This window comes from Podarcis gaigeae (genome assembly GCF_964106915.1).
Source record: "Podarcis gaigeae genome assembly, chromosome: 6".
Lineage (NCBI taxonomy): Eukaryota > Metazoa > Chordata > Lepidosauria > Squamata > Lacertidae > Podarcis > Podarcis gaigeae.
Window position 1 is genome coordinate 18,536,805 of NC_139682.1, and position 14,188 is coordinate 18,550,992.

At 44.5% G+C, this 14,188-nt stretch overlaps 1 protein-coding gene across 13 annotated transcripts in view; it reads left to right on the top strand.

The window, feature by feature from the left end:
• Positions 1-1,800: 1,800 nt before the first annotated feature.
• ADNP (activity dependent neuroprotector homeobox) overlaps positions 1,801-14,188 on the top strand; it is a 48,668-nt gene continuing 36,280 nt past the window's right edge. For 4 of the 13 annotated variants that reach the window (XM_083744134.1, XM_083744136.1, XM_083744124.1 and 1 more), the window contains exon 1: positions 1,874-2,548. The gene's annotated coding sequence lies outside the window, so the exon portion shown is untranslated. Of the gene's footprint in view, positions 2,549-4,761; positions 4,873-14,188 lie in introns of all 13 variants that reach the window. The other 9 variants (XM_083744133.1, XM_083744132.1, XM_083744127.1 and 6 more) reach the window with 7 other exon arrangements.

Genomic DNA, 14,188 nt, shown 5'->3' on the forward strand with positions numbered 1-14,188 from the left:
ATACCACAGCTTAGGTTGCTTGTGTAGTCTTAGAATTATAAAATTGGAAGGGTACTGTGGAGGTTATCTAGCACAACCCCTCTCCTTAATGCAGGATGTAACCATAACATCACTGATAGATGGTTGTCCTGCCTTTGCTTAAATACCTCCAGAGACAAAAAACAAACAAACCACCATCTCCAGAGAAAGCCTTTCCACTGTCAAATACAGTGGTACCTCAGGTTAAGAACTTAATTTGTTCTGGAGGTCCGTTCTTAACCTGAAGCACCACTTTAGCTAATGGGGCCTCCTGCTGCTGCTGCCGCCACTACACGATTTCTGTCCTTATCCTGAAGTAAAGTTCTTAATCCGAGGTACTATTTCTGGGTTAGCGGAGTCTGTAACCTGAAGCGTATGTAACCCGAGGTACCATTGTAGTTCATACCGACTTGAAGTTTCTCCTAAGGTTTAGCTGAAATATGGTTCTCTGCAATTTTCACCCACTGGTTCTAGTCCTGCCTTGTGGAGGAACCGAGAACAAGTCCTCCCCAACCTACACAACAGCCCTTTAGATACCTCTTGTGTCTATACTTAAAATTATCTTCTCTAGGTTAAACATACTCAGCTTTTTCAATGGCTCCTCATAGGACCTGAATTCCTGACCTGTTAATTGTCTTCGTTGGCCTCATCTGGACATACTCCAGTTTGCGAACCTCCTTCTTACAATGCCGTGTCCAGAGTGGACAGAGTACCTTTGACAGGGCCTGACCACTGCATAAGGTAAAGGTAAAGGTACCCCTGCCCGTACGGGCCAGTCTTGACAGACTCTGGGGTTGTGCGCCCATCTCACTTAAGAGGCCAGGGGCCAGCGCTGTCCGAAGATACTTCCGGGTCACGTGGCCAGCGTGACATCGCTGCTCTGGCGAGCCAGAGCTGCACACGGAAACGCCGTTTACCTTCCCGCTAGTAAGCGGTCCCTATTTATCTACTTGCACCCGAGGGTGCTTTCGAACTGCTAGGTTGGCAGGCGCTGGGACCGAGCAACGGGAGCGCACCCCGCCGCGGGGATTCGAACCCCGACCTTTCGATCGGCAATGGAGTGTAATTATTATTTCTCACGCTATGCATCTGTTAATGCAGCCTTAAGAGTGTGTTAGCTTTTTTAGCAGATGTACCACATTGGTGGCTCATGTTTACTTTGCTATCAGCTGCAAGATCTTGATCCTCTTTTGCACGTGCATCCTATACTGCATTCTGTATTTTTTTTTTATTTTAGGTAATGTAAATGCTTAGTAGCCCATGCTAATGAAATAAAGGCCTGTCCAATAAAAAACACCACTGGTATGCTATCTGTTAATGCCACCATGATGTGATGTGCAGCAGTTCACCCGTTCTCTCTTGATGGCGCGTCAATGGTGCCATGTCGCATGCTGATGGGTGATCACCATTGTGCAGGAACAAATCTGGCTGCCTGTTACTGGGAGGTGTGAGGCACACTACTGGTAGCTCACAACACAAAAGGCTTCTGCTGCGTTATTCCAAGAGCAGCCGCCAGACTGTGGCACAAGGATGCCTCTGCCACCCTCTGCTCCTCACACTGGCTCTTGCACTAGTGCAAAGGCGTGTGACCAGCAGCTTAGCGGCACGAGGTGTCAGGATGCTCGCTCAGGTGAAGCTGGGGTCACGTGGCGGGCTCACTCCCGAGTCACGTGGCCGCGGGCTCACTCCGGGCTCTTCCCCCTCCCGCGCGCCACCTCTTCCCCGGCGTGGTGACCCCCTTCCCCTCCTCCCCTCAGGGAAAGATGTAGTGCCGGCTGGGGGCGGCGGAGGGATAAGCGGGCGGCTCCGCGTTCCTCTCTCTCCGGCCCCAGCCGCAGGGCGCGGCGCCTCCTAGCGGAGCCGGGGCAGATCCCGCCGCCGGCTGCCTTTCTCGCGAGAATCCCCCCACTCTGACGGGGTTATGTAACCCGCTCCCCTCACCCACCCACCTACTTTTTTAAAGGGCCCGCTTCTCCTCACGCCGGGAGGGGAGGCGCGACTGAGGGAAGGAAGGAAAAAAAAGTCCCATTGCCGGGGTCCGACCTCCTCCCGGCTCAATGCCCCTCACAGGAAGGGGGGGCGTGTGCGCCCGTGCCCGCGAGTCCCCCTCCTCTCCGGCCGGACAATGAGTCCCATATGCTAATGAGCGCTCCGCGTCACTTCCGCTCTTTCTCGGCCGCCATCTTGGCCAGGGCAGGTTCTGGGCAGGAGGGACCCGGCTGTATTGTCTGCAGGGCGCCTAGGGAGCCCCCCCTCCCCTTCCCCGCGGCCCGGAGCCCGACGCCCCTCGCCCCGTTGACGGAGCCGCTGCCGCCGCCGCCGCCCCCTCATCCCCGCTGAGGGCCCAGCCCCCGCCCTGCCGGCCCCCCCCCCGGCGCAGCCCGCCATCCAGCCCCCTTTGTCTCCCCCGCACCGCCGGCTCCGCTGCCCGCCCGCCCTGCCGGGAGCCGCTAACAGGAGCAGCAGCGCCGCCGCCGCCGGGGGAAAGAGCGCCCGCCGCTGCTGAGGAGGGAGCGCGAGTCCCAGCCAGGTAGGTGCCTGAGCGCGCGCGGGAGCCCCGCGCAACCCTCCCTCCCTTCCCTCGCCCTCCCTTCACCGCCGCCGCCGCCTGCTTTCTTTCTCCTCCTCCTCCGGTGCAGCCGGGCCCGGCGGCCTCCGATGCTCGCATCTTTGCACATGCCGCTAAGAAGCACTCGCTCCCGGTCCCTCCCTCCTTTCTTCCTCCTCTTCATCTCCATCCGTCCGAGGCCGGGTTGTAAGGCGCGGGAGGACGCCTCCGTAGCCGGCTTTCCTCTCCCTTGATTGCCTTAACTCCGGACGCCTCTCCGTTTGCATCGCGCTCTCTCGCTTTCTTCCCCCCACCTCCCGTTCCTTTCAGGGAGGCGGCACATGGATGTTGCGCCCGACCGCGATTGCATGGGCTGCACCGTGGACCGATGAAGGAGGGAACGAACGAACGAACGAGCCGGGCGGGCGGGCGGGCGTGGGGGGGGTGGGCAAGAGGATGGCGAATGCAGCCCGTCCGCTCCGGCATGCATGCTCGGAGATTCGCCTTTTCCTCCAGCATGTGCGCTGGAAGGAGAGGAGATGCGCGGGGGGGAAGGAGAGGAAGCGAGGAAAGCCCCCTTACGACTGCAGAGTTGGCGCTGGAAATTTAGAGCAGGCTGCGGTGCAATGAATGGAGAACGGCCGCCTCCTCTGCGACCCCCCTCCCTTTCCTACTTAGAGGTGTCGGGTGTACTGGAAAAGGCGGGATTCGTAGCTGTAGCCGAGTAGCAGCTCCAAGCGAGTAACAGGCACCCATCCACCCCCGTAACTCTTGTTTACTGCATCCATCCCGCGCAGTAGTTCTTCTAACCTATATTTCAGACAAAGAAGAGGGAAAAGGAGGTTGCCTTCTGCTTCTGTCGCAGACAAACACCACCACCAGGCACTTTTCCCTCTAACGTGCCTTTCCCTCTAACGTGCCTTTCTACTCCGGTGCTGTGACTATTTATGTATCTGTCCGTCTCCCCCATCCCCAGTTCAGTTTTACTTAGGCGTGTGCGTAATCAGCGCGTGGCTTCATGTTAAAACTACCGTTGCTTGGGGTTTGTGGCCATCGAAGGAAAAAAATACCAGCCCCCACCCAAACTGCACCGCAGCCAAGTCGGTGGAATGGAGAAATGAGCATGCAAGTCAGTAGGGGGCGCATTCTTTTCACTGGGTAAGGCTGCTGCAGAGGGGGGGGGGAGGGCCCCAGATGCACGGAATGGAGTTGCCACACAGCGCCTTCTATAGGCCTGGGAAAATGGGCCTATCACTGCAGGCTCAGTTGCTCTGACAGCAGCACAGGCAAAGATTTAAGAGAGCAGAGAGCATTGATTTAAAGAATCTGGCCACTTCCATCTGCTTTCCTGGAAAACGATGACCAAAAGTGTCATCCTGATGTGGTACCTAAAATCTCTGCCGTTCTTGATGCACCTTACCCCCCTGAAGCTTTTGCTAAAAGTCATGGAGGTTGATTGTATCCGTGCCACTGAAGCAGCCTGATGGTAGTTAAGAAGTTGCTTCCCAAAATCAAGGTGGTGATTTAAAGGAAGGGACGTAACTACAATGCAGTGAGGATGCTTTAAGCCTTTTCTAGGTTTAACATTAAACTTTGTTCCAGGTTTGAACATAAAACTTCATGATGAGTAAAGGAACTACACTTCAACTCATTTGTGATTGGGGATGCCATGTATATTATTTACTTGCATGGCTGTTTCTTGTGTGGTGCAGTTCATCGTTAGGAATTTCCAAATATGCATTGCCTTTCCTCAGGCACTGTTTCTTGTTGAAGAAGTATTGCAGATATCTGTGACAATTAGGAGATAAAAACTCAAGTTCTTGGGGGAAACAAACAACTCCTACAAGTTCATCCTGTGGCACCTGCCAATTTTATTCTCAGAATTTCAATGTTTAGTGGAGGCAATGTGTCAGATAAAGAAAAATGCCACATGTGCAGTATGGTGTGACCTACATTTACATTATTAACTCCCTCCCTGATGTCATGCTTTGTGCTATAAGAGTACTAAATTCAGGTTTTTGTCCCAGGATCTCAAACACCACTTCCTTCACCTGAACAAAAGTGGTTCTATGTGCTCTGGTGATAGATGCTAAAATGAACTGAGAACTAGGCAGAAGCTATAAAACGCATTTAAAAGATAGCTGCTTAAAAAGCAAGACCAAAATAAGTCTACTAACATTTTGTGTTTGTTCTAGAGTGTTTTGATGGGAACTGGAAACAGTTGGATAGCAACCGATCAACACATTTATTGCAATGTGCAATGAAGCCAGAGCATCCTAGAAAAATGAAAGAACCATAGCTTCCAAGTATGTCTGGTTGAGGTTGCTTCCTTGAACTATGGTTGTTTAAAGAGTTGACAGTGTTTTCAGTGTCAAGAGTATAAACACCTGTCAGGAAAGATGTGCATTTTATCACAGTTAATGTACTCTGCAGTTAAAAGAAATACTGTATTGAACTTAATTCATACAATATCCACCACACTTGTATGATTCTGCAGGAATTCATCCTACTTAATATTTTCTTACATGTGCTCCCCCCCTTAATGTTGAGAAACATTTTCATTCATTTTCTGCTTGATTTTTTTAAGATTTAGAAAGTTTCAGCTGTGATAAATATGCCAACTGTAAATTTGATATATTTGCTTGCTGGAATATTTTGGACAACTGTTCTACTCCAGTGGTTTAGTAACCGATAGGGAATCATTCTGATAGGTCATGAAACCCACTCTGAGTTGATATGATTCAATTTAGACTCTATTTCCCCCCTCAAACACTTTCATACATGTTTAAAATTACAAATGTTGGAAATCTCAGGAGAGATAATACTACATAGCCTAGTTCTGTATTGCATGATGCTACTGTGATGTCTAATAAACGAAATGTTAAAACCATTTTACTTGAGTTTCAACATGTGGTGTCTTGAATCCTATTCTACACGCAGAAAACTACTCAGCTACAGCTTATTTTAAAGTCAAGTGTTGTCGGTTAGTAATGGCAGAAAGTAGAAAATGGGTCATGAAGCACACATTTTTTGCAGGTTTTGTAATTTTAAACAAATTAGAGTGGTGTCATCAAGAAAAAAATAAATGCACAGGAATTCAGAAAGAGTTATTGACCGTTGCTGCAGAAAGCCCCATCCCCAGGTAGAACCCAAATATTTTGAACTTCCCAAAGTGTAGGAGATAAAAAAAACAAAGATGAATTTTCTTGTAGTGCTCTCATTTGATGCAGAAAGTTCTGTAATCGTTGGAAAAGGATTGGGCATAGTGTGTATGTGAAACACTTTCTTAAACAAGTACTTTGTTGGCTCCCTGCAACATCAGTCACCTGGAATGGGATGGGGAGCACACATTTCTGTTCTCAACTCTTAATTGTAATTTGAGATGGGCAGGCAGAGCCCTACTTTGCCTACAGTTAGTGCAAAGCAATACTTGAACATTTCAGATAGTTGTGAATGAAATATGCACATCTCAGTGCTCTGGGCAGTGGCTTTGAGATATTTAAGATACAGTACTTTTAACTGGAATAGTTAAAAAGATTTGGATTGAAACTTGCAGTGTTTGTATGTCAGTTTGGTAAAAATCCTGGGTACAGCCTTGTTTTATGATGCAGGCTGCTGGTGGCAAAGTTTAGAGCAGTGTACATTTTTTTCTTGCACAAGGCTGTGGATGCAATTCCTTGTTTCTCCAGTTGAAGAATCGGAGGAGGGAAATACCTCTGCCTGAGACATTAAGAGTTATTACCCATTGTAGTGGGATGCATAGTCAAGCAGATCTGACTTGTAAAATGCAGCATTGTTTTATTCTTATTCTTATTCGATGGATTGTAAATGGACATTAAGACCAAAGCAGAAAAAAAAATCAGTATCAGGTTTGAAGATCTGCTGTCAGGCTGCAGTTACACTTACCTGGGGGACTCAGTAAGACTTGCATCTAAGTAAACATGAATAGGATTGTGCTACAGTTCACTTGAAAGGCCAAAAATAGAAGTACAATAAAATTGAACTGTGTATATGACGGAGCACCTGATTTTTTGCCAGTACACTCCAGCAAGTGAAGACATCTATCCCATTCAAAAGTTTATCATGAGGGTTGAAGGACCCTGGTGCAAAATAGGATACGGTGTAGAGGGCTGCAATTAGTATGGGGTTTGGTGAAAATTGTGTGTTTTGTCTTAAAGTTATCCTGACGGTAGGCCACTACTGAATGCAACCTTATGCTTCCCTGAAGTAAGCCACTGTCAGTAAATAACTTTATATGGTCAGATCGGTGTAGTTATCAAATGATATTTGGTGTTTATATACTTTGCTTTTAGCTTCCATATCTGAATATAGCCTATCTATATTTATTAAACAGAACAAGCTGCAAAATCGAATTGTATTGTGATTTCAAAATAATTAAACAAGTATTAAGCAGTATGAAAGTGTGATCATGTACTGTACACAGTTACTTGTTAGTCTTCTTGAATTTACTGGGATTTGCTCAGTCATGTGTCCAAGCCAGTGTGCTTGAAGCCCTGAAGATTTGCAATGTATTTTAAAAGGGAGAAAGGCAGAGAGTATTGAAACTAATCAGCTATGTTCCAGTTACAGATAGGTAGCCGTGTTGGTCTGCCATAGTCAGAACAAATTTTTTTTCCCTTCCAGTAGCACCTTAAAGACCAACTAAGTTAGTTCTTGGTATGAGCTTTCGTGTGCATGCACACAAAAGCTCATACCAAGAACTAACTTAGTTGGTCTTTAAGGTGCCTACTGGAAGGAAATTTTTTTGTTTTAATCAGCTATGTGTGAGTGAATGTCTTACACTTTAGCTTGTTCTGTTTTCTTTGACTTTTTCAATAACCTCTTTACTGTCCATGTGCCTGTCTTCATCTGTTCCTATCCTGTTTGATTCTTAGTCTATATTTTTCTTTGTTGTTGTCACCACAGGGCATAAAAACACACAACAACTTTTGTTGGATCCAACTATCCATTCCATTATCCTGTTTGCATTAATGCTTGCTTATGGATGCATTTTAAGAAACAGCCACAACTTGGTCCAAGAGGGGAATATACTGTATTATTGCTTGCTTGTTCAGGGGTGCACGTGCAATGTTCCTGTCTGACCTAATCATCCAAGCTTTTTTGCTGGAGAGTTTGAATCCTTTCTCTCTACAGTACTCCTCTCGTCACATACCCAGTTGCAGGAGTTCCTTGTTTGTTAAATAAGTTACCCCATGCAACTGGCTGAAGCACTCCCTAAGAGAAAATTTGCAACTCATGATCAGTTCAGACATCATGGGAAAATTGGTTTAACAAACCAGGAAGTGTCTTCTATAGCCAAGGGGTGGGGAGAGAAAGGAAGTGCTTGAGGTCATCAGTTATTCCTGCTTCAGTAAACCATAGTTTGGATGGGGAATTTTGCATCAGACCTAGCCAAGGCACTTGATAGCATAAAGGCCAGGGATACACAGAGGAATGCGTACCATAACTCTTTCATTGTGATTTCCCCCTGGTTAGATTTCTGAAGTCAGACATCTTGTAGCTCCCAAGTTACGTTGGTCATTACTATGCTGTGAAAAGTATGCCTACTTTTCTTAAGTTCACTGCAGCATTAGACACCCTTATTAGGTACCTTATAGTTTCTAGGTTTTGCATTTGTCCTTAGTAGCAGTAGGGAAATAACATACAGTGGTACCTCAGGTTAAGTACTTAATTCGTTCCGGAGGTCCGTTCTTAACCTGAAACGGTTCTTAACCTGAAGCACCACTTTAGCTAATGGGGCCTCCTGCTGCTGCCATGCCGCCGGAGCATGATTTCTGTTTTCATCCTGAAGCAAAGTTCTTAACCCGAGGTACTATTTCTGGGTTAGCAGAGTCTGTAACCTGAAGCGTATGTAACCCGAGGTACCACTGTGCAATTGATGGTCTAACATTTAGGGTTTTCCTTCTGGCATTTCTACTCTTAATTATTCATATGAAATAGTGGCTCCATAATGCTTTGTTTTATTTTTCTTCTACTTGTTCTTACACCCTCACTTCTGCTGCCATAAATCATTACAGTACTATACTAGGTACCGTGTGCCCTATTGATATACATAGAAACATTGATGTGTTCTGAATTGTTTCCGGTTCCTTTCTTGTTAGAAATACTGTGTTAGGATAAAGTGGCTTTAAGCAGTGATTACAGCCAAAATAAGTACTTTGTGTAAGATGGTGTCCCAGTAGTTATTGGCCATTTATAGCTAAATGATAGCAAATATCAGGGGCAAATAGAGGATGGACATTGCTTTCAAGCCTTCTTGTACGTTTACAGAGATGTATGTCTTACCACTATCAGGAATAGAATACTGGAAATAGATAGCTCTTTAGTTTTGTCATTTCCTTCATGGAAATGAATGAAAACCACCTTTAATTTCAACATTGGGCAAAAATTTGTTAGGAAAGCGTATTGAGTAGTATAGTAAAATGTTTACAACGGGTAGAATTCAGTGTTGCACTCTTCCAGTTGCTCTATGTGTCCAAGCATTTTCAGCATGTCAATTCAAATACTCTCCCCTCTTTCCCTGCCTGCTATTCTGAGGGTCCTTCCTTGAGCCAATTTTGGTGGGCATATGAACAGGAAGCCCTGTTGCGCAAGCTGAAGTCCTTGCACATAGCTTCTGCTGATGGGGCTGGTTAGGTGATTCCCGCCCATTTAAAAAAATGGCAAGCTACTTTTTGCATTTTGTCTTTATTACTATTTAGTAAAGCACCCAGACAGCTAATTATGAAAGTCTGAGCGTTCAACATAAAACTGTAGGGCACAAAGGAGCCAAAGGTAAGCAGTTTGAAGCTGTACATGTTTGGATTAGGAGTTCAGCATGCATTTCATAGAATTGTAGAGTTGGAAGGGACCCCCAAGGGTTATCTAGTCCAACCCTCTGCAATGCAGGGATCTTTTGCCAATTCCATCCTATATACAGTTACCTGGAAGCTAAGCCCCACTAAGTGTATAGAATTGCAGCCTTAAGCTCATGCCTAACTGTCCTGTTCAAAGTACTTACCTATGGCTAAATTGTTCTCTTGAGTATTTTATTTCTTTTACAGGGATTTCCACCCTGCTCTCTAACCCTAAATGGACTTTCAGAGCAGCCAACAATTAAAAACCAGTAATTTAAAGCAAGCATTTATTTAGCATGTCATGAGTGCCCAAAGCTATGTATGTTAAATAATTACAGTCACAGCAACCCTGAATTAACAGACTAGTACAGTGGTACTTCTGGTTGTACATGGGATCCGTTCCGGAGCTTCGGTCGGATCCTGAGGAATTCGCAACCAGAGGTGCCTGTTATGCACATGCACCCAGGTTTGCCGCATGCGTAACGCAAAGGATACGCAACCAGCAGTGTGTGTATCCAGAGGTACCACTATATTAGACTGAAGTTGTAAGTAGCGTGCCTTCAGCTGCCCAGAAAATTCATGGTTGAGATTGTAGTAAGCAGGCTGGGCTTTAGTTGTAGACAAGAAGAGATTAATGATATGTTAGAATAGGTTGCACTGCAGTACACAAGGTTCTTCACCTTATTGCAGTTCCGTACATGTATTCCTAAACAGTGCTGCACCCCCCCCCAAAATAATAATGATGACGAGACCAGCAGCTTGCCTTGTTTTCTTAGTGCAAAATCTCACAGACGCCAAAGACCCTCCGGTTGTTATTGGACTTGAGCTCCCATCAGTCCCAGCCAGCAGTCAGGGATGGTGGGAGTTGTAGTCCAAAATATCTGGACCAACACTTGTTACCCATCCCTGCTGTAGGCAGGTAGCAGAAAGTCTGTGTGGACGTTACGTCCCCGTCCCCCGCCGCTTATGTCACAACTGTTTGAGATACCTTAGTATTTAATTTGCATCAATAGTTATCTTCATATCTGTTGTGTGTCCTTCAGTACAACCCCCGTGACACAAACAGTCACAGGTAGAGTTGACAGAAAGTGCTCATGGCGGTGTTTCCCCTTGGCTTGCACCCATGTATTTGTCTAAGCATGTACATAATTGGCAAAGGTAAAGGACTGTTCATAGGGATGAAAAATGTGTTTTGTGACCTGATAACAAAGATGCCTACATTTTGAAGAGACTTTGCATGTTTTCCTCTTTACATGATGGGAAATACAAGGCTTTAATTTCCACAGCAATCAGTGTGATAGCTTCGTGAAAAGTAATACGTAATACAGATTGCTCTGCAGCTTAGTGCTTCATAAGGAAACAGTTAATTCCTTTTCTGTTAAGAAGTTAGGATGCATGCCCGCTAGATGGCGTGTCAGCTGCCAGTGGAAAATTCCAGAACTTGCCATGAGTGAGAAATGTATGTGAGTCAAAAGGATTCTGTTTGCTAGGCTGCAGAACAGATGGGAAGACTAGACCAAAAAAGGAAGGTGGTCTTTGTAGGTTATGTCTGTCTTGAAGCCCTCATCAAAGTCCTTCCTTTTAACATGGCAATCAGGTGATGTATCAGCAATTGTCTAACCTGTGGCTCACAAGTAAAATAACCTTGGTGCTGAACATACTTTAGTGCTTACGCCAATAGAGTTTTCTGCGTTCCAAGAATCCTGAGCCCAGCCCATGCTTGAGTGTAAGCTTTCATCCTTCCATCCTCCTCTGTATTTAACTGGAAGGTTTTGTGAGAGTTAGGTAGTCACAGAAATTCCAAGGGAAGTGTTTAAATAAACTTGCAACTGGAATCCTCGGAGTTAGTGTAATTCCTCTTTAAAAGCGTATGCCAAATAACAGTTCACGTGTTTCTGTTTAAAAGGCTTCCTAGCAGAGCGGTAACCCTGGGACATGAAGTAACCAGTAGTGTCAAAGGCACAAAAAGATTAAACCCTTCAACATTAAGCGACAATTTGAAAATTGCAGTCTTTTGGCCTAAATGGTGATTCCTTTACAAGCTTCATCTCTCTTGCAAACATGTGCTTGTCGATAAAAACTTTTGAAGGAATAGTGCTTCTACTCCGTAATTTCTTAGAAAGCTTTCTAACTAGTGGTTGAGCCCTCTATAAATAGAAGTGAAGCTTATTTTGCTTTGTCTTTCAAAATAAGTTTTATAGCTGAAACTAACTTCACTTTTACACAGTTATAAGTAATTCTAACTAATTTCACTGTGAATGGTTAATACTCATATTTTCAGAAAATACATGTGCAGACAGAGGGAGAGGATTCCCCCCCCCCCATACACACAGTAGGACTGTAGCAAGTGCATCCTCTGTTTTGAAGTGATGTTTTTATGGTAATCAAATGCCTTTTCATGAAGCATGCAGTGTTGCTGAGTGAAATTGATGAGCTTAAGAAGTAATTTAAACTTGTGGCAGGATGGTGGTGGCTTTTATCCGGACAGCTTCAAAGTAAAGTACTGGCTATTAGAATGAATTTCTGATCCAGATGGTCCTTTAAAGGGGTGCACCAGTGTCTCCTAAAATGTTACTGTTCCATAGTACAATGAGTGTCACACTCCTACGTCAATATATTTCTTGTATGTAGAACCAGTGTAAGCAACTCAGATAAATATCCTAATCACCAAATTTCACCTTAAACCTATGTTACAGTTGCCACAAACAAATGTCTAGGCACCATTCTTTTTAAAAGTAATATTTTTATTACTACTACTATTCTACTATTTTCATTTCTATGCTGCTATATATATTAAAGAAAAGATCTCACACATTAAAGCATCAACTAAAACAACCCAGAATAAAAGAGATTCAAGCTTCAAGAAAAATATTTCAGATCCTTCTCTAAATGGCATTTTGCTTTCCGCATATTTATTTACCTACTTAATTTATATAGCTGCCCCATAGCAAAAGTGCTTTAGGAAGCCAGTGTGATGTAGTGATTAGAGTGTTGGACTAGAACTTGGGAGATCAGTGTTCAAATTCCCACTGAGTCATGAAGCTCACTGGGTGACCTTGGGCTAGTCACAGCCTCTTAAGCTACCCCACAAGGTCGTTTTAGGGATTGAGGAGCGGGGTGAATCGTGTATTACTCAGAGGAAAAAGGTGGTATATAAATGCAGTGAATAATCTCTTCTGCTTACCTGCAGATGGAGATGTCAGTTGCCAACCTGGCATCCAGAGATCTCCACGTGGTTGCAGTTAGGCTTCTGCCAGTTGCAAAATGCTCCTGGCACCTGGCTAATTTCCAACACTAGAACAGCTTACTGTGATTTGGGTTGGAGTAGGTGAAGGTGAAGGTTATATGGGGTTATGCTTACCTATTCAGAGTGATTTTAAAAATTCACACTATATGCTGTTGAACATTTTAAAATTATTGTTTCATAGACTGAATTTCTTTTGGTCTGTGACCAACATCCAAAGAACCATGAATTGTTCCAGAAACCCAAAGTGGTTTTGGATGTTTATATCCAGCAGTAGCCCCTGTCCCCTGCAGTGTAACAAACCGCTTTTGCTACTGAGTAGGTTTTCAGAAGTGGGTTATGATGAGATAAAGGAGTAATCCGTTCAAAGAAAAAAAATGAGTTGTTGGGGCACTAGTACAATTGTAGCTAGTACAGTTTGGATTCCTGGGCTTAAGAATTTTTTTCTGGATCCTGGCTCATGCGTTTAAGTTTCACCTATGGTTTTAAAGCTACCATGCCGTAATCATATATGCTATAGTGCCATGTAAAAGCAGATTGACTTGAGTGGAGGAGTCTTGTAAGCAGATGACCTAAATCTAATCTCATGAACGGTCTTGGTTTGTTCGGTGCTTACATCAACAGCAGTGTTAAAATCTCAGGTAAATAAGCAAGTCACCAAATGACTCCTTAAACTAGGATTACAGTCACCAAAATGGAATGCTTAGTTGCCATTTTAGGGCCGGATGGTTTGAAAGTTGTATTTTTCAATACAACTTTTTGGTTCCTGAAATTCATTCTGATTATGCAGATAAAATATCACAGATAGAATTCTACAGGATGTGTGCTTAGTGTCTGAAAACAGGCAAGATCCAAGGATCTCCAGGCATGCACCTCCAGATGTTGGGCACCATCCTGGTGTCTGGGTATCTTCACTTGGTCACACATGGCCAATAGCCAGGTGCAAAATGTGCCTGGCAAATTTCGAATGCTGATCAACCGGCTTGATATACTCTACAGAAACTTTGTTATTTCTAAAGGAAAGTTAATGATCCCAGTTCAGCAAGTCACATAAACCTCTATTACCTTGAATGGTTCATGGAGCCAGTCCAGGCAAGATGTATTTGCTTGTCTAGTGTGTCACCATTATCTGAAGCTATTCTGTTTCCTGAAACTTCTGTTACCCATTATGCCTGGAAACCTTTCCCAGAATGCCTTGTTTCCCTTAGTTAATTCAAATCCCTGCTTCAAACTGATATTTTCATGATGGTATTGGAACACTATCAGTGATCCCATTCCCTACTGTAACTAAGCCTAAGTCCCCAGAACTGATATTAGAATAAGTAACTGGTGCAAGTTGCAGTAGAAGCAGATGCATAGCAGCGATAATTTCTGCATTCTTTGGTAGGAAAAAAAGTAACGAGGAGTGCTTGTTGAATTAAGCATGTCGCAAGTCAGTAGAGTTGTTTAGCCATTAGCAAGTTCTGTAGACATTATCTACTCATAAGGTGTACAGATTTTGTTGTACAGTTTTTGGATTGT